The following is a 25,772-nucleotide window of genomic DNA, read 5'->3' as shown; positions in this document are numbered from 1 at the left end:
GAGTAGTAGGCCCACGTGGCCTCCTCTGAGGGCACGCTCTGGTCTCGTGGTTCCTGGATAAATCCAGTCAATGAGCAGAGGCCGGCTCCCCGGCCGCTGTGGTGTGCATAAAGTGCTATAAGTGGCACTTTTTTGCTATCAGGTGGTAGGCATGGTACCTCCCTGAAAGCGAGCTCCCGGTCCCCAGCCGCTGTGGTGAGCTTGAGGCGCTATGAGTAGCACACTCAGTTTGGCTATGAGTGCCCGATGTCTTGCAGTTGGTAGGTCCGCTTGGCCTTCCTGATTAAGCGAGTCCCTGGTCTTCCCAGCTACCTCGAGGGCTAGCACGACTGCGATCAGGTATCAGGCCCGTTGGCCTTCCTGAGGACGAGCGCTGCTTTGGATGCGCGAGCGGTCTATCAGGTTACCAGGTGGAGGCCTCTCTCGGCCTCCCTGGGGGACGAGTTCCCTAGGCGGGAACACACAACTGGCTTTTTTGCTGACAGCTAGTGGCTACCCGCTATCAGGCACCGGCCTCTGGCCGTTTGCGAGACCTGAAGGCGGTGTTCTTACCCTAGCACGACGAAGTGTCACTGCGGCTATGTGGTCCCGACAGGACGGGACCTTCATAGTAGGCCTACGGCATGGTTGCCTACCGGGCAGGCTTATGAGCTCCTCTCAAACGAGGGTCTATTGTGAGCTTACAGCCTCCTGGGGCTGTTCTATTGGTGGTAGGTCCCGAGGGGCCCCTCCCGATATATTCAGCCTATAAGGCCTTTGGCCTCCTAAGCACGTTTTAAAATAAGTGCTTGGTAGATCCGAGGATCGAGCGGCCCCTCGCTAGCAAAGGTTTGAAAAGCACTTCGCTGAGCGCTGCTCTCCGGGATAACCCGTCCCTGAGGTTCGGCTAGTCGGTGATGCTGCCCTTTCTTGCAGCACCCTAGCGGGATGTCTCTTCGGAGGCGAGTACCAGAGGCTCTGTACTGTACAGACAGGGTTGACCGTATTACGTGTCCCATACTAGACTGGGTCACCTGGTCAGGTCTCCCTGGTGGCATTCGGTGATAATCTCCCGAATAGTGACTGGCATAGTGTTCCCTCGTAGTTCCCTTGCCACGTTCCCTTAAAGGAACCCCTTCTGAGTCGAATGGGTTGGTTCCAGGCCTTTGAGCAAGGCCTGGGAAGGAACTCATACGTGTGAAGTTTTCCTTCTCAGGCGATAAGCTTGGGCTTTGACCGTAGGGAGCGCTGTCACTGACAGCCTAACGTGACCAGAAGGGGAGTGGTTCAGGCTTTTCAGCAAGATTTGCTTGTCTTGACAGTTGTCACTGCCAGTGGGCATGCACTCCCGTCGGCATGGCGGCGTTGGTATATCGTTCCCCGTAGCGTCGAAGCTGACGCAGCGCGAGTTCCCTTTCGAAAGGGAACGTCTCAGGTTACGAATGTAACCATTGTTCCCTGAGAACAGGGAACGAGACGCTGCGTCGCTGTGCCATGCCACAGGGCCTGCCTGCCGAAAACAGTCCCTTCAGACGATTAGATACTGTCATGTTGGCAAGGCGCCCTTATATACTTCCTGGTCGCACCTTGATGACATCAGAGGCTGTCGCCGGTCAGTGGAATTGACGTGATTCAATGTGATTTCAGGCACCTGTCACGCCGGAGGCGTTCCCCGTAGCGTCGAAGCTGACGCAGCGTCTCGTTCCCTGTTCTCAGGGAACAATGGTTACATTCGTAACCTGAGACGTTCGGTACATATCAGCAGCGATTCAACCATCGATCTGATCATGGAGATTATTGGTAAAGAGTACCCTCTCACAAAATGAGGGGATTTAGAGGAAAGGCTTATATATTTGTGAGAGGAGAGACAAAAAGTTCACAGAAAATGAAGCACTGATACGTTTCTTCTGGGGTCACATGACCAGCAGAAACGTGTCACTGATTTAGTAATCAGCCACATCCATTAGGGACAAATGAATGCTTTCCTGAATTAGAGTACAGGCGGAGGCTTGTAAATGGACTACATCCAAATGAATGATAAGACTAGGAGGGCATGACATAAGAGAGACATACCTTGCCTTTATTACAATTTGGCAATGGTCTTTGTTGTAAACCCTTGACAACTTTAAATTTTACTTGATACAAGCTGTTGCGTTTGATAATATAGTATGTTAAAGAAAAGAGTGGAAATGTGTGGGGAAACTGGGGAAAGCATACACAACGAGCTGAAGAAAAATTCTAAATACAATAATTCCATCTGAGCTTCAAAGCCATGAAGTGAATGCAATGTAACATTGCAAAAATTACTTCTTAATGAGTTTTGAATGGGTCTTTTTGATTTGTTTTCCAATAAAATATCTACAAATCCTTAAAACAGGATTACTACACTGGATAAGATATTAAGACTTGTTTTCATAGATATGTCTTGAAAATGTGTATTTTTTTTTCTTGTTGCAATGACGACTTGTTTTTAACTTGTTCACACTTGAAAGAAAGGGGAAAAAAGTCTCCCAGTGCAGAAAGACAAAATGCATGCGTATTAAAGATACATTCTCGAAAACAAATCTCAATATCTTATGCAGTGTTGCTTCTCACAGAAATTGATTTTACCTCAAGGATTTTAACAGAAAAAAAATTAAACAAATATATAAGGAAAAGGATTTCGTAAAGAAAAGGAAGCAAAACTAATGTAAGCCTTGAGACAAAATCTGAAAAAATAACCAATATTAAATCAACAGTTTCAAAAAGAGATTAGACATGCATTAAAGAGGCAGACGTACAAATCAAACATACCGTTGTTGTGATTGAGAAAATGTTAAGGGGAAAGAGATTTCGGAGTTAAATAAACCAAGAAAGCTAAGACAAACAGTCAATTCCAGACTCAATGGTGCACCAGAAGGACAACAAAAAATGTAATTGAATTCTTGGAGCAAACCCCCCCCAAAAACGTAGATTTTTTAACTTATATTGAAATACAGTAAGAGCCTATGGAGCATTTACATAAAGACCAACTGAGGCGACAAAACCTATATCCATCATGAAGTTACACCATAAAAGATGAGTTAAAAATCTTATCTTGTATGGAACTAAAATAAATGACCACGAAAAACCTCCTTAAATGGAATGGAAGAAAATCATCTGGGGTTAAAAGAGTCTTAAAGCTCAGTAACATTTCACGATTTGTCATAATTTTTTCAATTCCGTTTAGCGCCACTAGTGTTTCAGAAATGAGACACTTCACTTTAAATACATGGGCATCCTGTAGAGAAGTCTCCTGAAACCAGCCTGGGTGGGAGGGAAGGCGTGCCAGAGAAGGACTGGGTAACAGCCAGCTTCCAAACCACCTGGCAGGAGGCACATCAGGGAAGTACTTGCTCCAACCCTCTGCACGACTCCCATTGTTATTGCCAATAGCTTTGCAGGAACAAATCCATTTGAGTTGGGTGCCTACATCCCTTGCCCGAAAGCCTGGAATCACCACATCTACCTCCCATGCCCAACCCGGCTCCACTGTGTCACCATATTGTCACTAAAACAGCCACATTGTATCTAAATCACATTTTTTCCCGGGACTTGCCAGGCAGTACAAAGGAGATTAAACAGGATGTGTCAAATCATCTCTGGTGGATTAGTCTCCTGGCAAAGGGCATCATCAGACACGGTGAGGAATACGAGGGGTGTTGTTGTTTGGGGAGACAAGATTTCTGCTCCACTAGGTCTGGCCCGCCTGACAGTGGGCTCTGTCATGTCCAAGAATGGCAGATTCTCATCACCTTCCTCCCCGTTCCTGCTGAGCTTTGGACTCTGCTGTATGGGTGATGTGAAGTAAAGTGATTGTTATTCTACCATATACATGAACTTTCTTAGAGTACTTGTCCAAAGCTGATGAGTATGAATATGGATGTCGATGGCTGGGAAAATAAAGCTTGAATGCTGATCAAGTGTGACACAACTGTGGTCCCCGAACTCCATTTTCAGAGAAAGAGAAGATGAACAAAGGAAAAGTGAGACAGAAAATGAGAGAATGGCCATCGGAAAGCAGCAGTAAAATACAACTTCTGAACGGTAGAGTTCAAGTTCAAGATCACCAACTCATCTTCAGTCGTGTCCTTTTTTATAAAAGGTATGTAAATGAAGTGTGGTAGGAGTCGGCTGCCAGCAATGTTTTTCTCACTAGTTTCATCTTAAGTGATCATTATCCATGGGTTTGGGGAGAAATAGGCTCAGCTGCATGGCCAATTTCACAGACAATTCAGAAGCACTCCTCGTTTACAAAAATGAGGAGCGGTACGCCATATTAACACTTTATGAAATTTGATGGCATCACCAAGTCACTGTGCATATACTGTGGCTAACTGAGATCAATTTGGCACGAAATGAAGCGCCATCAGAATAATACAAAAAACTTTTGAATTCTGCTTTGAAAAATCAGTCAGGTATGGGTCACTACATTCAGATCATGCGCTTCTGTTAGCAATGAAGTCACATCCTGTATTTTTTCCAATTCATTTCTCCAGCTTTTTGGAGTTTGCATTCAGCTATCGTGTCTGGAAAGGACAAAGTTGCATTCTCATTCTCATGCTACAAGATAGATCCTCACACAGCGTGCTTTCAGATATTGTTCTGATTTTTGGCTAGAACATGGGTAACATTTCAAAATATGTTGATAAAAGTCATATGTGAGCAAATTGAATGTCATGGTGGTCTCTGTCCAATTCTGTTGGTACAGCTTTGAGTGTAATTACCATGTCCATACATGCCTACATGGGATGCACCAATATTAAAACTATTAATTATTTTCATGTTATTGGCAATAACTAATAAATGGCCAATATTAAAATTATATTCTCTTTTGCCTACATAAATAAAAATAAAACTAAAAATGAAGTAAATCAAAAGTATTTTAAATGATCATTTAAATGACAATTTAGGCATCAGAGCATGACAATGTAAAGTATGAAATATGAATATTAATTCTGATGTGCTAAAGATTAGAGTTTCAGCTCATGATGCACCAATACTAGACCGATCGTCCCATTCATCCAAAAATCTTCAATAAATAAATAAGAAAGTGCCCAGATATGTGTAGAATTATTTATGTGGATGAGTAACGCATTTTATTTGGTTTTCACAGACCGTGGAAGCACCAAACAGCCAGAGTAACAATGGGGTTTGAGTCTGAAAAGATCTCAAAGGCAACTTTAAAGTGGTCTGCTATTCATGAGGGGGTCTTCTTGGTTTAGCACAGATGTCAAACGGATGTGTGTGAGAGCGCATAATGTCGAGTTGTGCATGCAAAGTCTAGTGTTTCTACTAGATTTCATTTGTGCACTTGTGTGGGCAAGCCTTTCCAATTGGGGAAGAAAGGAGGTATCCATAGCGACGATAAGGATGGGCCCATACTGCCCATGCATAGCATGAGTGGCATGTCTAAGCTGGGAGCTAGCAGTGCCATTTTTCCACCTCACTGCCTGATTGGAGGAGAACGGCAGTGAGGAGGGGGTTTTGAATATGGCTCACAGGAGGAAGGAAATAATACATTGATGTGGTGTGTTATCCATACATGTATCTGCTCCTCCTCTTGTAACCTTGTGACAAAGTACAAGGAGCGTCAGCACCGGCACCATCAAACCCTATGACAGGAAGACAAGAGCCGAATACTCCACTTTGATCTTATCACCTGATCATTAGCGCCCTTGACCAGCAAGATCAGAACAATAGCCTTGACTACACTAGTAAATCTTACTGATATGGTTAGACCCATAGCAATTACCACCAAATGGCAACATCAGAGGATGTACGGTGCCTCTCTACATTTTTAAAAGAATAGTTTGCCCCCAAAAAAAATTATAAATACATTTTGTCATTATTTACTTACTATCACCGACATGTCGTTCAAACAGAAAAGGTGCATCTTTTATTTTATTTTTATTAAGAGTCCTGGCCACTCTTTCAATAAAATCAACATGAATTAGGACTGCGACTGTGAAGCTCTAAAATGAACTAAATAAATAAATAAAAGCACCATAAAAGTGTTTTGAAGAGACAAGCCAGTCTGAATGATCTGTTTACAAATAAGACTGAACCGAATCTCAGTGATTAACACTGGAGTGGAAAATTATCCATGAATAATGACATAAACATTGGTCTGTTTCTCATGCTAAGCTATCATATGTCTTGCAATAAAGTGCACGTGTTGTATGAACCACATTTATGAAACTTTTATACCGTTTTTGCTTCCATTTTGGAGCTTGACAACCACAGTCCTCTTTCATTTCAGTGTTATTTTCATTATTATTAATGTACTAGCATTTATTACTAATTAGAAATTCATAATATTTCTAACTTTATTTTAATTTCAGTTTTAGTGATTTTAGTACATCAACCTAATTTCAGTTAGTTGCCAAGGCAAGATTTTTAATTTTGAATAGATTTGTCTAATATTTATATTTTATTTCAATCAGAGAAATTTATTTTGTAATAGTTTCAGTTAACAGTAAAAAACACTGATTTACTTTGATTATGTTTAAAGTTTGATCAGGATATTTGGCGAGTAAATGACTTTAAAAGATTTACATTTTTGGTGAACTATCCCAATAATACTGTAAGTCATATCAAACAAACATGCTAGGTGCCATCCTTTTATATAAGTTGCAGCATAAACACTATGATCCTTTAACCCATTTCAGAGAAATGAAATTTCCTATCACATAAATCAGAAGTGACACAAATCAACTTTCAGAAATGACAAATTAACACCTTGTCACAAATGAGAAAGCATCCAGTTGTAACAAGGTCAAGTTGACTTCTATCGAATGATGTGCACTTCACCATACAGGCATTGTGTGCTGGCACTCTCTCAGCAGCGGCAGCATTGGGCTTCATCAAGCCTACACAATGTGCGACAGCAACAAAATGGAGGCTTGGCATTACAGATTTTTACACAAAGCCAATCAGATTTCCGCCCTCACCTTTTTAATGCGATTTTCCTCCTGGCCTCTCCAAGGGAGGGATCAAAGCAAGCCTAGGCCCAGTAAAAGCTTCACTCAGGGACCTGGGCGAGTGACTCAGACTTTCATGTGCATCCTTATGCTGGCGGTCATTACAGAGAGTGGATGCCCTGCAGATGCCTGTCCTCTTTTCATCTATAAATGCGGGCCTTTACAGGTGGGCCTGCATGCTGTCTTACCAATTGGGGCCTGAGGAAGGCAGTTTGTGCTGATTGCAACATGGGCTTTGAGTAGAAAAGACACAGGAGCTCGCCGCACGCTGTGAGGTAGCTGAGGTGAACATAAAACTGAGCACAGGGCACAGTGTAGTAAAACCCAGTTACTGGGGGGAAGTGGTCAAGTCTCTTGTACCCCACTGAATGGTATGACCATACATCCAGAGAGCTTGTGAAAAGGTTTACTTGGCTTGTTTATGTCCTGCTGATCCCTTGCTCTTTGGCGAGGAACATTCAGCTCAGCAGGCCCTACCACACATCGTCTGTAGATTCAGACAACCTCCTATGATATGAGATGCCTATTTGTTTGTGCTAAATATAGAACCAGCAACTGTATATGTGATTATTAGCACTTAGCTGTAATGTTACTGTATCCAAGATGATGTTTCCGATTTTATATCTACCTTGTCTCGCAGCCAAACTACTAAATAATGGCGCAAATACCAGTAAATTGACCAGCGCAAACCTTAGTAAATCACCTTGCGTGATTCATTTAAATACTCTCCTCCCATAAATTTTGCGTCTGAAAGGGAAACTCCTACAAATGCATATGCAAAAAGGTCAGCTGCAAATATAACCGTGTTCATGCCTTTTCAGCGCTCATTTTTCACTGTGTGTCTTTAGTAAATCATGACAGTAGTTTTTAACGCCAAAAAGAGTTTTTCACACTGCGCTTAACCCGCATGTTATGGTCATTCTCAACACCGCTTTTAACCCTGGGTAGATGAGCGCTTCACACTTGTAATATAGATGCGGGTCTACCCCCGCTTTCGACCTGGGGTTATGAAACCCTCCTTTTTGCTGTGTTTACTCCGCATCGCGTTGCCAACCTTGTACAGTGTGAAACGGAGCTGTGTTAGAATGTAACCGCTGGATGCTTAGCAATAGACAGCCTATTGCATACTCATATTTGTGTACTTTAGACAGTCACGGAAACACTGCATTGTATATTAGTGTTGTCAAAAGTACTTCGGTACCAACTCGGTACTGAAATTTTAAAAATGGGATACTTTGAGAGCTGTTGAGAGGAATCGTAAACACCTCTGATTACCCATTGTGCTAACACACTCATCAAATATGTCTGTGATTGGCTACAATGATCAGTGCTTTAAAAACATGTTGTAGATGACTCTCTTTACCGAGCGCTTAAACAGATACACACTGGAGCGTTTGAAAGTTGCCGTCTATTATGGGACCGGTCAAAACACTTTCAAACACTTCCATGTGTTTTCAAACGCTCCTGTGCGTTGATCATTGTAGCCAATCAGAGATATACCCGATGAGCATGTGAACACAATGGCCATCAGAGGTGTTAACGATTCCGCTCAACAGTGATCTAAACGTCACATTTTTTAAATTTCAGTACCAACTTGATACCGAAATCGGTACTTTTGACAAATTCAGAGTTTGAGAGGAAAAATGTCAAAAGCTGACAGAAAATGCAACAATTTGAATGAAGAGACTTCTTTCTTAACTTTATAGTCCGAAATGTCCATTCAATATAAACTCGATAGTACAGTCGGTAATACGAGGATGCGCTATGCTAGAGCTTTTATGTAAACATGTTGTGTGCTGCGTTTACACTGACACCACAAATATGCAAATAAGAATGTTAGCCCAGCGTTTAGGAATGTACAATGTACACAGAAAGACAGCTACCCTTTCCTCTATCTCTCTCTCTCTCTCTCTCTCTCTCTCTCTTTCAGTTGTCTCTCACAGAGAACAAAATCACACTAGAATGCTTTCTTCAGCCTCTCTGGGGAGATGGTGTGACCTGGACATTGTAATGTGCCCCAAGGCAAAAAGCCAATGCAGAAAGGTTGACATTTCCAATATGCTACTCACTTTGGGAGAGGAAGAGGAACAAAGGAGATAAGACATAGAGAATGGAGAAAGAGAGGCGGGGATATGTGAAAGCAACAGAGGGCGCAAAATTTAGAGGATAAATAAATTGTGTAGGGCAGCATACAGTGTCAGCTTTAAAAGCTTTCCGTTCTCACGTTTTAAACACAGTATTGAGTGTTTGTTTATATGCTGTCCATCTCACATTGGTAATGGTAGTATACTGTGATTCCATTCAAGACTCCATGGCAACATCACACATTATCTCCTCCTTGTCTCCTCTCCAAATTCTGGCCATTGTTCTTCGGAGGTGTGAAAAAATATGACGTGGAAATCAGAAATAACTGCACATTCAGAAGTCGCTTTTTTTTTGTTCCTTAGCAACCTCCTTTAGCACCGCTCTAATAAATTGGAGCTAATGATGATGTTTAGCTCTAAATATGAAGGGAGTATACAATATGGCCGTTACCTACAGCTACGCTCCAATGGACAGAATAAATCAATGTTATAGACAGGCCAAATTGGTTCCTTACAGGTTTATGAAGTAATTGGAAGGAGCATGCCTGCTTATCAAGTATGACATCAAGGGATCATGGTTTCCATATGTCTATGGTAATATTCTTGAATAGCTTCACTATCATAATCACTTATCCATGTCTGTTTGTTTCCTTCTAAGCTGCTACAGCTTAAATTTGATAAGCCTTGAGCACTTGAACATCTGTACTCATCTGCAGCTTTCTTGTGAGGTTCCCTGTCTGACTTGTGAGGTGTTTGAGACCTCTCTTCTCATCTCAGACTCTGGTTCTTCTTAAGGGATTTTCTGGCTTTGACAGGTTGTGGGTACTTACATAACTGCCAGCGGTTCCTGGAGAAACTCTTATTTTAGTTCTCTCTTTCTCTGCTTCTTGCGTCTTCGTCTCAACAGGTGCTCTTCAAAAAGCCATTTTGTTCTTTGCCAAAATGATGAAATGTAGTCTTGACTTTTTTTGATGCTGTCTAAAATTTGGTATTGATTTATAGAAAAACTGTGACAAAAAATGCTGCAAACAGCCACTAGAGACATAATTGCCGTAGCTTCAGTCCCACAGACTTGTGAATGGCCTTATCAAGGGATAGCTTGGCGTAGCTCTTAAGCTGTACAATCCCAGGAGACATGGCGAGGTTATTTTAAGGTCATTTAGGAAACAAGGCATAAATCGGTACAGGGAGCAGATACACAAAGAACAAAAGACAAGACAAGACAACACACATGGGGCCTGCAATTTTTGATAACCTCGACAGCTGTTTGAAACAAGAAATCAGTTGAGACACATCCAGCACTGTACAAATTTTTACTGAATGTGACCTGATTGCTTCCTTTTTGTAGGTATTATCATCCTTTGTAAGTTAGCCTTTTGCATGACTGCCCTCGGAATGACCCCAACCACCCCTAAAAATATTCCTGGTTCAATACAAGTTAAGCTCAACTGACAGCACTACATTTCTACTTTCACTGCATCGATTGCAATTTTCTTGGTTGATTCCGGCCAATTTTTTTTTAAGTGTGACCTGCCAATATTGATTTTTGCCAATTCCGATTTTCTTTCAAGCACTATAATTGACAGCATATACAAACAACAATTTTAGGTTTCTCTTTATTTTGATGGTCCCTTTAACACATTCTGTTGACTATAAGTAACGTTTCACCTGCATGTCTACTAACTCTCATTAGTGTTAGTAGAGTTTTAGTAGACTGGTAGGGTTACGGTTAGAATAAGTTGACATGTACTTCCAAAGTTACTTAGAGTCAGTAGAATGTCTGTTGGGGGACCATCACAATAAAGAGTTAGCAGATTTTAAGCAGACAGTCTACTAACTCTAATGAGAGTTAGTTGACTTGTAGTTGCAAAGTGTTACCAAATTTTATTTTCATAATAAAATAAATGATTAAACATTACAATTTCCCCCTAATTGCACTAAGTTACAGGATTTCTCTCACTTAAACAACTCTCAAAATAGTGGAAAGAGGTAGAAATAACAATGAACTGAAAATGAGTTGCCTATGTTAGATGTCCAAATATCAGTTGTAAAACTGATTGCTGCTTTGGGGTCGGCTTATAACAGGCTGCGTGTGAGACATGACAGGAGATTGAACAACTCAGGTAACACACTAGCGAAAATGTTTGGTCATCCAGGGCCATGAATTCCATAATTCTCCTTGCAATTTCTTTGGTCTTTTCACTGCCCATACCAAGGGAAGACAGGAGAGGCTGCTGACTTGTGGTTGGCTCTGAGCTCTGACTAGCATTGATGTTACATTTGACACTGAAGCTTCAAAGCATGTATTGAGTTTGTTGCGCAGTTTCTCATGAAGCTCTGTGCTGGAGCACGTACTGTTTTCAGAGAAACGTGATCAATGAACAAAACAAAGCCTCACTTTCTTTCCAGTCATGTGAATGCTTCACTTTGTGTGTCGGAATGTTTGAACCCAGACCACTACTCTATGGGTTTATGGAAGTCCATTTACTAAAAATTTTTATACACAAGAATATAGCCTATATTATACATTATAAAAAAACATAAAACAATTAAAACACCATTTACTTGCCTCCAACAACTCTGTTGCTATTATTATAATTAATATTTTTAAAATGATTGTTGTTATTGTTACATTTAAGTTATTGCCACACTTTAATAAGTAAATTATGTTATCAGAAAACTAAACATATTTACCATTGTCAGGCTTTTATCTGCTTAATGGATAAAACAATGGAGCTGCGCACTAGGGTTTATGGGTTCTGTAAATTTGACCTGCTACAAGATGGAACTGTTTTTAACACTCTTGATGCTTTAAATATTTTCCCGAGACAATCAGGGAAAAGCTTCAAAAATTTAAGAGGCTTCATTTCTCCATCCCTACTGGCTAGCTTTAGCCACTTTCCCTTTTTAAACTGCTTCAAAATGGGCATGTTCAGCTGGGTGATGGTGTTTTAAGTGTCTAATTAGATTTGTTGTTCCAAATGTTCTTGTGGTGGTTCCCCCAAGGTTTACTTTGGCCTTATAAGTATTACAAATTGCGAAATTTGTGCCTTCTTCACTCACGGTGAAGAACTTCCACACCAATGACATGTTTAAAAAAAAACACTTGCTAACATTTCTTGTGTAAAGTTATATACAACTTAACAACTTTGTTTCGATGACCTTCGATCTAACACCTAAAACCATAGACTGTATAAAACTATGGACGTAGTGTCCGTGACTTCACCCGTAGGCATTCCCAGATAACCGAAAATGGGCAAAGAGGCGGGACGTGGGTGGAGCTGAGGTGACGTGATGGCTAAAAGACAGCAAACAAATGGCAATCCACCTGTCACTTAAGTTGCCACACTCTTAATTGAGCAGAATTTTAAGGCTTAACATAATGTGAATGAATGAGTTCTAAACCCCCCGCCCCCCATTTTAACATGGGGGAGATACAGATTTGACTACCATTTACCATGGGGGAGATAAAGATTTAACATGGGGGAGATACAGATTTGACTACCATTTTTGGAGCCTGTCTCTAGCGGCCAATCAATGAATTGCAGTTTAAGTCACGTCCATGTTGGCTTCAAGACAGACTGCGTAAGGTTGCCGCTTGCCTAAAACCCTAAAACGACCATAAAAATTATTAGAACTTTAAATCTCAAATAATAGAGAAACATTTGTAACAAAATAAATTGTTTTTATAAAACCTATGTTTCACGTTTCTTCACATCCTAAAACACATTGGCCCCATTTACCATTGTATACGCCCTACTGTAACCTCTTTTTTTCCGGAGAAAACAATGAGTCAAAACAGGGCAGGGCAGATGGGCAGCTATGGAAGTCTGATCTCAGGAATGTGTACAGATAAGGAAGGGTAGCAGAAGGACTGTCTGTGTTTGAACACAACAAACAGACTTTCAGAATTACGCTCACATGTTCAATTTACAGGCGACTGTGAGCCAAAGCGGCATTTAATAAGCATCTGGGCATTTTGGCTCAGGCTCCTGTAGGCCAACCTGAGAAGGATCCCTATTCCCTTTCCATGGAGATCCTATTTGCTGCTATTGTTCCACATATAGCAGAGACAGTCTTTGTAAATCGCATTTCCAGAATCAAACAACAGCATTTACCATTGGCAAAATTTTAGAAAAGGCTGTATTACCTATAACAGTAGATTAAAATAATAGCTACTCATGTAATAAGAAACTAAATAGGGTCAATTGTGATTTCATGTTTACTCTAAATTAGAGTTAGAGAGAGTCATTGTTATACTAAACTGTACATATTGGATACATGTGTACATGCACATGTAGCACATGAAGTTCAACATTGTGTAAACATGGGGTTAAGAGCGTCATTCTTTCAACATCAATGGAGAGTCTATGAATATTTTTATTTCTGAAAAAGCCCAACTCTGATTGCAAAGAGTGGGTTTAAGAGGCATTACTGTATGATAGAGTTCACCCCATGCACTGTTTAAATATTTCTCTGCCCGATTAAGTTTGCTGAACACACAATTTGTGTGTAATTATCAGAGCCGTTGCTGCACTTCAGTCTGACATGTCTGTTTGAGTTGCCTTGCTTACGATGAAGAAGGAACAAAAGCCTGTGCTGCATCAATATGACGCTATATCAACTGCCTTTTGAGAATCCAAGATGGCTGGCACCCGAACTGAGTAAATGTTATCTTACGCTGCATTCAAATTAAAGTTGGATGTGGAATATTTATACCTGATTACACTTTTTTATGCAGTCTACAAATGCATACTTCAGAAGATCTCACAGATGGATTTGCCAAAGTTTGCAAGGTTTGAGAAATTAAATGTTTACCTGATATTCAAAGACTTATTTAAAAGATATAAATACTTATTATATTATATATTTATATATATATATGAAGTTAGTAATTCCGATGTTCTGAGCTGAATGGAAGGCACTATTGGTCCAACTAAACCTAAGAATGGGAAAGTACATATATTTTACTCTCCATATGGTGACATTTACTTTGTAATGGATGTTGTGACGGAAGGGTTTGTCTGTGCTTGCTTGTGTTGTATCGTATCACTATATGACTGTTAATTCCCACAGCATGCATTAAAGACAAGAAAATACGTTTGATTATTTTAGGAGGTTTCTATAGTTGCCCTGGTTTAATTGGTTTGATCCCCACACAGTACAAGAAGGAAGTCTACAGCTTGTGCGCTTCCCGAAAACATATTAAAGACTAGACCTAATCCTCGAGCACACCACCTACACTGCATGTTAAACGGTGGGAAAAGGATTTAGATGACAGTTACTACCAATAATAAGTATGCTGCTTTTTCAGACATACTCGCACAAACACTGTCAGCGGCACATACCGCAACCCTTCCATCTGCACAAATCCAGTTATTTTTGCGTCTCTCTTATGTGATTTAGAATATTTTACACTAACCAAATGTTACTTTGCATTAATGTGGTGCTTCTTTGGAAGCGCCTGGAGCCTGCGATGATGTGCATGACTCACCGGCGGCTGATCTTAGCGCAATATGAAAAAAACCTGCCCTAGATATTTCATACAGTTCAAGAACAGATTAAGATACTCTCGCTTTGATCCCTTTAATGCAACATCCCGAAACATTTCTGCTGTGCTACCGTGGATAAAATTATTAGGTTGCGATGGGCATAGGTCAGCTCACTGCGTGGGTTGGTTCTCTCCTCTACTCCTCCCTTTTTCTCCTTTTTTTCTGCTCTTAAATGCTTTCTGCACCTGCCTTGGGGAAGATGAGAGCTATAACTTCGCAGGTGTGACAGATGTAAAAATAGTGGTAAGCCTCTTAAACGGTGAGAGTTCCTGTGCATTACATAAGAGAGCAGACCAATACATAGACCTCTCAAGCTAGGCTATGTCCAACCATTTTAGGTTAAAAAAAATATATTCTTAAGAATCTTTATCCTGTTAATCAGTAAAATATCTAAACATCCTTAAAACAAGATACATGCTAAATGAAAGACGGTATTTTTAATATAAGCCATGAATATGAGTGCAGTTTGAATACAAGTGAAATTTATTGAAACAAAATATTATATTTATTGTAATTGCAATTTTCCAATTTTGTCATAATTCAAAATGTATTTTAAAATCATTTTTTTGCAATTGCGACTTTATATCCCACAATTGCAACTTTATTTCTCAAAAATAACTTCATATCCAAAACAATCTGATGGCAATTTGTAACAATTTTACATTTTAACGAATTGATGGCTAATTCGTATGAATCTCATTAGTGTATTTTCCTATGATCTGCTTACTCCCTCATTAGCTTTTTTTCCCTTCATATTTAAGTTTTTTTTATCTTCTTCTTTCTAAAAGTCATATGTTTCTGTAAGAATCACATTGTACCAACTTATACAAAATGGCCACCTTGTAAAGAAGTTAGGCTCTCTCTTGAGATCAGGTTTTCACATGATCTCACAATACGATTTCTCACAGTTTTGACTTCTAGCAAATTGTCTTTGTTCACTGAAAAATATTATAATAATACTAAGATGTTTTGACATTTTTATTGGAAAACAAGACAAAGTTTTTTGTCAAATTAATTTTTTTGCATATTGTTCCAGGGTTAGATGGGAGGCAAAAGCTGGCCATTTCATAAAATATTGTAACATTGTGTACGTAATAAATTAATAGGCAATCCAAAAAAGTTGGCATGAAATTGATACAGCAATCAAAGCCTTTAATTTGCCAGTTCAATGATACTAATGATACTAGCTGCTGCCCAAACTTAGCAGTAGATGAGTTGCATGCAAAACATATCCAGAGCAACATATTTCTGTATGCATCAAAATGCAAGCTGTGTTGACTCACAGCAGAGACAATCATTGACAGAGACAGCTTGCATAAATATGTTGCGTGTTAGTATGCAATGCCCTTTCTGTATGGCTTCAATTTCAATGGACAAAAAAAAAATGAAAAAGAATCTGCTGAGATTCAGGTATGTTTGGAATGGACAGCACTCTGCAGTGCCGCTGAGATGATGGGCAGCTCTGGAGATCAATGCAAGCATCTGACTTCAAAGCCCCTGGGGGCTGGTTGGCATTCATCGTGACCAACTCACAGTGGAGCAGCCAAAGAGCATTGGAGAGGATGAAAACTACTTGCGAGTCACATGCTGCTAGAAGCATAGTTAGGTCGGTGAGGTCTTAAAGCTCCTCAAATTCCCAATATTGCCAACTCCAGCTCACCAATCCTAATTGGAATCAAAGTATATGTGCTTTTTTTGATTTATCCACCCTGTCTAAATAATCAGCACCGGTTGGCATTCTATAATTGGTGAAGGGATGCGAATAGCCTGCTCTATTAGTCTTCATTTTGTTTAAGTGGCAAAATGCCATTGCGTGTGTGGCTAAGGATAAATTCCATCCCATCTTGTTTTCGAATGGAGGAGCTTTCATATGTTGATAGTCAAGGTGCCACTCACCTTTATTTGGCCTGAGAATACTTATTTGTGTGCATGCAGTAGAGTACATCGACTTGATGTCTACCAGATTGTAGTGGACTCTTGCTTTCCCATGGGTAATTTGCAGTGTTTGTTTTTCTCTTTCAGAGGTCTAGCTGAAATGTGTGACCACTGCTTTCCCCTTTTTCTTTAAACAGCACTGACAGAGAATCATGGGAAATCCTAGTCTCTGATTTTGGGTAATGTCTGAGAGTGATGGGTGTGTGTATGTGTGTCATCCAATGCCAAGCTTCCCAAAGCCTGAGTTGGTCTCTCTCAGGATCATATTGTAGAGGAGACATATGGGTGAACGTGCCAAGCAGCTCATAGACTGTATCTAAAAATGTCCACTCTGCCATTGGCCTTTCCTTTAACCCAATAGAAATGGAGTAAAAAGAGCATGTAAAGGCAGGAGATCACCTGACCTGCAGTCAGTGGCATGACTGAGTGAACGTGAGACCTTTGGACATTTTCTAAGCCCCCCTGCTGGCTCCACTTCACTGACAGGCGGCGGAATAACTGTGTCACATGGCTCTGTTACCATGGAGAAATTGGCATGAAAGCGATACTGTTAGCATCTGTCTGAACAGCCATGTTAGGTTTCTGTTCTAATTATAAATGGATGTAAAATGTGTCCCTGACACTAACATCATCACTGCTCCATTGTACAATAACATGAGATCAGACATAAAAAGAAAATGGGATGAGAATAATTAAACCACAGAAGTAGACCTCTCAATCTCTGTGCAAGCTGGGTCTACAATTAACTTTGTGCCACACTGGGCAGCAATGGGAGAACTGAGAACAGTTACTTGTAAAAAATGTTTGTTACAGTCTATGAATATAATAACGTTTATATGTTTATTGAGCAAGGATGCATTAAATTGTTTCAAAGTGACAGTTTAGACATTTATACATTCTACCGTATTTCAAATATTGTTCTTTTGAACTTTCTGTTCAACAAAGAATCTGGACAAAAAATATGTAGAAAGGTTTAAAAATATTAAGCAGCACAACTGTTTTCAACATTGGTGATACTCAGAAATGTCTTTTGAGCAACAAATCAGTATATTAGAATGATTTCGGAAGGATCATGTGACACTGAAGACTGGAGTAATGATACTGAAGATTCAGTTTTGCATCACAGGAATAAATTACATTTTAAAATATATTTAATTGAAAACAGTTCTTATAGCCAGCAATAACTGTTTTTACTGTATTTTTATTAAATAAATGCAGCCTTGATGAGCATAATAATAATAATCTTACCAATCGCAAACTATTGAACATGAGTGTAATTTATATTATATTATATACAACAGGGGTTTTCAAACTTTATGTTGCCAGGGACCCCCAAATACGACAAATCATTTATGAGGGACCCCCATCCTAAATTCCATCTTTTTTTATGGAAAACACATTTAAACTGTTAGATAAATTGTGTGACATTATAAATACAAAATATTTTTTCCAAACTTAATACATTGGCTATACTTAATGTTGTATGTATAAACCTGAAGAAGAACATTTTTCAATTAAAAATTATTTGTATAAGCAACTTTCACAATAAATGTATGTAAGCAACTTACGTACTGTGTTAAGAATACTGCCTTACAACCCCAGTGAGCAAGATAAAGGGACTCAGTAGAAAGATACAAAGCAAACGTATACAATATGTATACGGCAAGAAATGAGAGAAACATTTAGAAATGAAACAGAATATTCGGTAGACTTTATCCATTTTTGCTTTGTCTTTTTATTCTCTGAAATTTTCTGGGGACCCCTTAGGACCTTCTGGAGGACCCCTGGGGGTCCCCGGACCCGAGTTTGAAAACCCCTGATATACAACAATTATTTTCCGGTCCTCGAATCTGATTGGCTGAGAGCCTTTTCCAACCGTGAGATATTCCATCAGTATCAGCACTCGAACCGTTTTAGCGTTTGTATCACTACACTTGTGGCGACTATCATGGGGGTCGAGCAAATCCACAGTTAAAAAAAAAATACTATTGTTATTGTGTCACGAAATGTAGTTTAAAGAGTTTTTAGGCCAGAATGTAGTTATTTAGACCTCAAATATGTGACTTGCATATAAACATAGCGCATGTTTTACAATTTGTTTCGACACTTTCGCAGATGCGAGCTCCAGACCGACAGTCTGATCACCTTTGTTATCTTAGATGTAGAGTGTGGCACGCTACCCAGAGGGTGTCTAAAACCATCAGGAAATCTGCCATTTGTGGAAGACTTACCAAAGCCCCCTTTTAACTTCTTTGGTGTAAACCATGCATCATAGTATACTATTATTAGTATATGCTCAGACAATGCAATTGCTCAGAGCAAAATATGCTAATTCAGCCTCAAAGTTCAGATTTGTCATCTTTCTACTAGTTAAGACATCAAAAACATCTAACACTTTTTCCTCTTAATAACCCCAGTTAGTTGTAGCATTCCTCATTCTCATTAGAGGTCACACAACAGGATTACCTATCCAGCATACATTGTTGCATCCATATCCCCCTTGGCATGGCTCTCTGACATGTCCATCTGTCAGCTGTTGATAAGACAGTCCTATGCACAAATCAGTCCCTTAATTTCCTCTAAAAGGACCGACGCATTAATGTCATGTGCCAAAAGCTGTGATACATCCATGACAAGGTTATTAAAGGAACAATCTGAGAATTCGCCGGGCAGAAATCGAGAGACGAACCGGAGATGTGAAATTGCTTCTGGTATGACTGTGGTCATATCAGCTTGGGCGCTTCGCTGATTAACGAATTAGAGAAGAAATGAAATAGTATAATGTGATGGATTAAAAGAGGAACATTGGGCATAGCCTGTGCTGTTAGGAACAGGCCTGAAAAAAGCAGCCTTATCTGTCGAGAAAATGAGGGAGACGGGCTAGCGATGGTAATATGCTGTTATAAGTGTGGCAAAAGAGAGGGAGCGCGAGTAAAGAGAGGAAAGAGAGTTGCTTGCGGAATGGGGGTACTAAAAGCCTGCACAAAGTGCCCCTAATGCACTCACAGAGAGGGATGATGTACACCTTGTTATAGCACTGAGGGCGAGACGTAGTGTGCTAACAGCACTGTAAAAGCTCCAAATATTCAAATATCCCCAGAATGGTCTTCCCCTCCATTATTGTACCTCACGCCACCCAATTATTTCGATCCGTAATCGGATGCCTGGCTATAGACAGATGAAAGACAGGCTGAGGAGGCCAGTGTGTTGATTATTTTCACAGATGGATTTTTCTCATATTTCTCTTGATTGTTCTTTATTGACATTGATGTGTTTTGCATAACAATATGTCCGACAACTTTAAATGAGTTTCCTGGGGCTTTGCTCTCCGCATGGGAGTTCTGATTAGTGAGGACCGCTTGAGTGGCTTGTCAATCTATCCCGACGTCAAGGAGCGGCCAAAGAGGTGCCTTCGCTTTGTAGAGAATTTATGCTTGCTGACTCTCAGAAAGAGAAAAGATGTCATCTATCGCTGAGGGAGGCAATAAATAAAAATATCAAAGCGTGACCGTGGGGTTGCCTGGTTGAGCCAATCGCTCAAGCTTGAGTTTATTCGCCATAATCCTCCATTTCCATGCTCAATGCACTGTGTCTTCTCTCATGACGGTACAGTTACCCAAAGCCACATCTTGAATGAAGCGTGAACTTCAAATACCCCCTCAGGTTCTATAAAAATGCTTGAATGACCTAGACCAGGGTTTTTCAAGCTCCAACAGACACATTTTGGACATCGTTGATATTCAGCACACCTGATTCAGCTCATTAGTCACTCTATGGAGGTCCTCTTCATTCTATTAACTAAATTGGGTGTGTTATATTAGTCAGACCCCTAAAAGGTGCAGTGCGGGTGGGCCCTTAGGAACGTATTGAAAAATCCTGACCCAGACTAATCAGCAGTACGGAGTAAAGTGAAAGCCGATTGAGATTTCAGTATTAGGAAAGAGCAAACGGGCTTAGTGCTTGAGGTCAACCTCAGCTTGCCTCCTATCCTCCGAATGGCCTTTCTGAAAATCCGGCCAGGCCCTTTGTCTCTTACATCAGCATGGGTGCAGCGTTGGAAGTTTTTACGGCGAGTGACTCGGTTAGATTATCTTTCGAGGAAATCGGGAGAGGATTAGTAGGGTAGGACGGAATTCGTGGGTAATACACTTCTATCAAAAACAAGCATGGCAGAGACAGAGATACGAAAACGACAGGGAAAGTGATGGGATTCAGAGGTGACTTCTCTCAACACATTGTATGGCTCAGAGATGGGATTATAAAGCAATTAGCAGCACTGGCGGTGATTAATACTGTGGCTAATAGGATGAGGCTGAAGATCGGATGGGGGAAGGGAGGTACCGAGCGCAAGAAACCTGGACGAAGACAAGCACAGTGCATCAATCACAGATGACAGTTGGGACAGGGTCCAGGAGCTCCATTCATCATGAGAGAGCGAGGGACACACACAACTCAGCAAAGTAGCAGTGGAAGCATTAATTACTGGTTGCTTCAGTCATCCCTGACACCTCTGATTGTAAACTGGAGTTGGCACTTAACTTAGATGAATCAGTTGGAAATCAAGATGATGGCATTAGAGAGATGGATGGACTGGATTTAACAAACATTTCTCATAATAAAATGCTGTATTCAGACTTTTACAGTAAATCAATGAATAGGTAATTTTATGACTGTCATCAGTCCATTACATTTCCTATAAGCTCCAGTCTATATCTATATCGCTGTCGAGCAAAAACCTTGCATCTCCATTTTTCATAAAACATTTTTTTTCATAAATCATTACTATTGGTCAGCCTTCACATCTTTCTGTGGGGTTTTGCAAAAACATAACCAATGAAAAGTATTAAAAAGAGCTTGTGGCTAAACCTCATAACTCCATTGGATCCTCAAACTGTTCAAATCTCTTAAATCCACCCGCCTCTATCTTGCATGAAGTGCCACACGCAGTTTGGACAGTCTCTGCTGGTTTTCGGTGCAAGGGTAAATAAAGAACTGTTTGTTTGAATAAGTACAGTGTTTTCTTTACTCAAGAAACACTTTATATAAAAACACTAATGTTTTATGTATTTGAGGAGCGGAGAAGAGGGTCTTAGTCTAGTATTTGATATACAGTCATACTGTCTTAAATACCCTGTGTATAGCAGCTTCGTCTTTAATAACATGAGATTTTGACTGATGTCAAAATCCTCAAACTGTCGGTATATCCGAACTCAAACACAAAGTATATCCAACTATTGAAATAGTTGCTTACAAACTAGTAGAAGACTAAAGTACAAAGAAACCTCATATCTCATATTATATACTGTATATATGAGATATGAGGTTTCTTTGTACTTTAGTCTTCAACTAGTTTGTAAGCAACTATTTCAATTGAAAAACAACAATGAGAACAAAATATGAGCAAATCGTGATGAGCCATCCATCATGATCATACTTTTAGACAAAAATAATACAAATACTGTAGGCACAATTGGGCACCGTACTAAATCAAAAGCAACAGCAGTGGAACAGCTACTAGTATAAAACATCTGCTTAGTACGGCAACTTGTAGCAAGTAATATGCTGTAAATTCACACACAAAAAGTGTTTACATTGTTGAGGGAAAACAGACAGAGAGATACCATGCTATGAGCACTTTGAGTTCAGCTCTGTGATTGATAGACTGATGATATCAGTAGAAATATTATAGTTCAAGGCATAGCTTTATCTTAAATTCCCAGAAAAGCTGTTGTTGTTTCTGAAAGATCTGCAATACAATTGCACAGTGTATCTTCAAAGTTGTAGTGCTACATGAACATACTATACTAATGCTGATAAGATTCTTGAAAACAAAAAGCACAGTACCTACAGAAACCACAGCCGTCTCTTCCTTTTCCTCTCCGTCTTTTCCTTTGTGTTCACTGAAAGGAGAGGAGAAAATATCACATTAGCACAACAGTGGCTCAGAGATGACCATCTCCACCACACATTATCATCTCAGCCTCAGGGCAGCGCATAAAGCCTTGAGGGTGTCTAGCAGTGGACCCAGAAGATGCTGCCATTTGCTTTAAAGTGTATAGAAAAACAGGAAATTACCAGGTTGCAAAGCAGGCCAAGGCACAACTACGGACCTAGAGGTTTATCAAACTATACAGGGGGAATTCAGGTAAACTGGGATCATCTCAATTGACTCAAACTATCAGTAAGCACATTAGTATTAGTATAAGTATATCCAATAATCCATATTCATGACATAAGGCAGAAAATAAAAGTGAAAGTGACGGAAGCCAAGTATGGAGTCCCCTACTTGGAATTTGTGCTCTGCATTTCACCCATCCAAGTGCGCACACACAGCAGTGAGTACATTGCGCACACACACACACACACACACACACACACACACACACACACACACACACACACACACACACACACACACACACACACACACACACACACACACACACACACACACACACACACACACACACACACACACACACACACACACACACACGTTCAGTGGGAAGCCATTTTTGGTGTGGTGCCCGGGGAGCAATAGGGGGTTAGGTGCCTTGCTCAAGGGCACCTCAGTTGTGGATAATGAGGGTGGAAGAGAGTGCTGTTCATTTGCCCACTTACATTTCCTGCCGGTACTGAGACTCGAACCTGCAACTTTTGGGTTAGAAGTTTGACTCTCTAACAACTGCCCTCAGTGATTAATAAAATAATTCCCAATAGAAATCAATATCACATACTTTACTCTGACTATTCAATTAAAGATGTTTTGAATAACAGCTTTAAAGTAGCCTGAAGGCAGAGCCGTGCAGTCTGATGTTCATTAATTAGCACAGCTCTAAATAAAACAGAATTCATTGTAGAATTGAATTACAATGTCTGAATGTCCATGTGAAGACCTGTGCCGAGGAGGTCACCCTAAATTAAATATGTAATAAGTAGGTTTGAGCTCTGGAGAGTAAATGGCAATTTAATATTCTGTTAATTATAAAGTGAACAGTCTTGTGGTCCAAAATTAAAAAAAATATTCAAGGAAAGGTAAAAGAAAAGCTTTGATAAAACCAACCTATAACACAGGCCACATACACAGATATCAAACTTAAATGCATTATTCATTTAATATTATGTATCATTATATATTATCCATATTTATAAATGTATAAATGTGTGTATAAATACAAACAAACATATTTAAACGTATAAAAAGTATTTATATACACTTTTATTAATTTAGAAAGCAATTTTATCTAAAGCGATAACACAAACGGAAGCAATTACATGTAAATATACGTAAAATGCTATAGATCTTAAACTTTATGAATCTATTTATTTATACATATATATATATATATATATATATATATATATATATATATATATATATATATAAAGAGGAAGAATATAATATGAGTATATGAAAAGAGGAAAAAGTCAATGCATCAGAATGGTAATGTGTTTTATGTATCGCTCTCTACAACATCGGACACATAACAGTAATTGATATGATTAGCCTTTGGCTTGACTACATTATCAAACAGCTAATAATGTGTTGCTAATGTAACACAAACCATATTCCCGTTCACTATCTAAAAATCAGCATCCTAAGAAATGCTTTGAACATAATAGAAAGTGTGGAGGAAAGCCCCGCCCCGCACGCTGATGAGATTGGTTACTTGTTTTACGTACACTGCATTTTTAAGGAGAACACACTCGGCAATGATGTTGACGGATGAATTTGCACATGGTTTTCTTAAAGCATATTAAAAACACCACATAGACGTATAAACAAACTTGATTTTCACCACAGGGGATGTTTAAATAATATCTCCAATCTGTATGTATAAAAGATGCCTCTTGTTTGTACAGTTTCTTTAACAGCACAGATATGCACAAAATTGTCTGATCTAAATGAGCAAGAATGTGGAATTTCTTACACAATATTTTACAATAATTGCATAATTTACAAGGCTACAGTGCTCGCAGTGTATTAAACCCCTGGGTTCCCCTACTCTCTCACACACACACACTCTCAACATTCATTCTCTTTTCCTTTCTCTCTCTTTCTCTAATACGATTACATTTTATTTGCCCCCAGTTGCAGTTTATGCCACTCTTCATTATTTAACTTCCAGAAAGCATTTTGAGACTCGAGCGATAAACACGCTGACTCTAATTCTAGACAATTTATCCCCATTTAGTATGATTTATTATACACAGCTGACCACCTACTGGAGTATTCAATTAATAAAGCAGAGCTGCACGCTTGCCAAGTCTATCAATGCCCTTCTCGAACAAACAATTTTCACCTCAATATTTCTTGTGCAAATTCTGTATAATACTTTACATTTGAGGATTAAATCCCAACAGTTATTAACCATGAAAATGTGTACCACTCACTAGCCGGGAAAATACAGTTGCTCTTAATAGTCAAGAAAACACGATTACTAATGAGATAAATGGACAATCACATAAAAACCTAATTAAATCACTCTGAATACACTCTTGCTCTTGCCCACAAAGAAACGCGAAAAAGGGGGCGCGGTCTTGTTGCTGTCCCACGTGGAGAAGCGGACGGTCGCGTGGAGAAAAGGAACTGTTGCGTTGAGTGTGTTTATCGCCATGTCATCGAGACGCTGTTATTTTCATCCAGGAGTCAAATCACCTTTGTTTGGCTTTCCCAGGGACGCTGTAGAGATTATTGAACGCATACATCTCTCCGTTAAGAGGCGTGACCTTTCCAACGTGCGCTAAGCTGCTGTCAAATTACAACACAGGAACCGCTTTCACGTGCGCTAAGCTGTGGTCGAATCACAGCACAGGGACCGCTGGCACAATCAGAACTCGTTACGTGTTTCTGAAGGAGGGACTTTATTGAACAAGGAAATCACCAGCCGTTTTTAGGACAGTGGAAACAGCGGTATACAGATAAGTAAATAGTGTGAAAAATACTGTGTTTTTTTACACGCGAAACATGAGCACATGTTATATTGCACACTGTAAACACAATCAAAGCTTCAAAAAAACACGAAGAACGGGACCTTTAATAAGAGTTGCACGTTGACAGGTTATTAAGCATTATTGATGTAAGATCAGGCATATAAACATGCTTATCTCACATGCATCTTTTGTTTTGATGATGTGAAGAGGTGACCCGAATATGTTGTTATATATGTAACAATATACTATATGTGACCCTGGAACACAAAACCAGTCATAAGTCACAC

General features: G+C 39.7%; 1 protein-coding gene across 2 annotated transcripts in view; it reads right to left on the bottom strand.

The window, feature by feature from the left end:
- Positions 1-25,772, bottom strand: part of syt1a (synaptotagmin Ia) — a 255,324-nt gene that overhangs the window by 142,583 nt on the left and 86,969 nt on the right. For both annotated transcript variants that reach the window (XM_079817475.1, XM_079817473.1), the window contains exon 2: positions 22,396-22,451. The gene's annotated coding sequence lies outside the window, so the exon portion shown is untranslated. The remainder of the gene's footprint in view (positions 1-22,395; positions 22,452-25,772) is intronic.

This window comes from Gobio gobio, assembly GCF_949357685.1.
Source record: "Gobio gobio genome assembly, chromosome: 5".
NCBI lineage: Eukaryota > Metazoa > Chordata > Actinopteri > Cypriniformes > Gobionidae > Gobio > Gobio gobio.
This window is presented reverse-complemented; position numbering and strand designations above follow the sequence as displayed.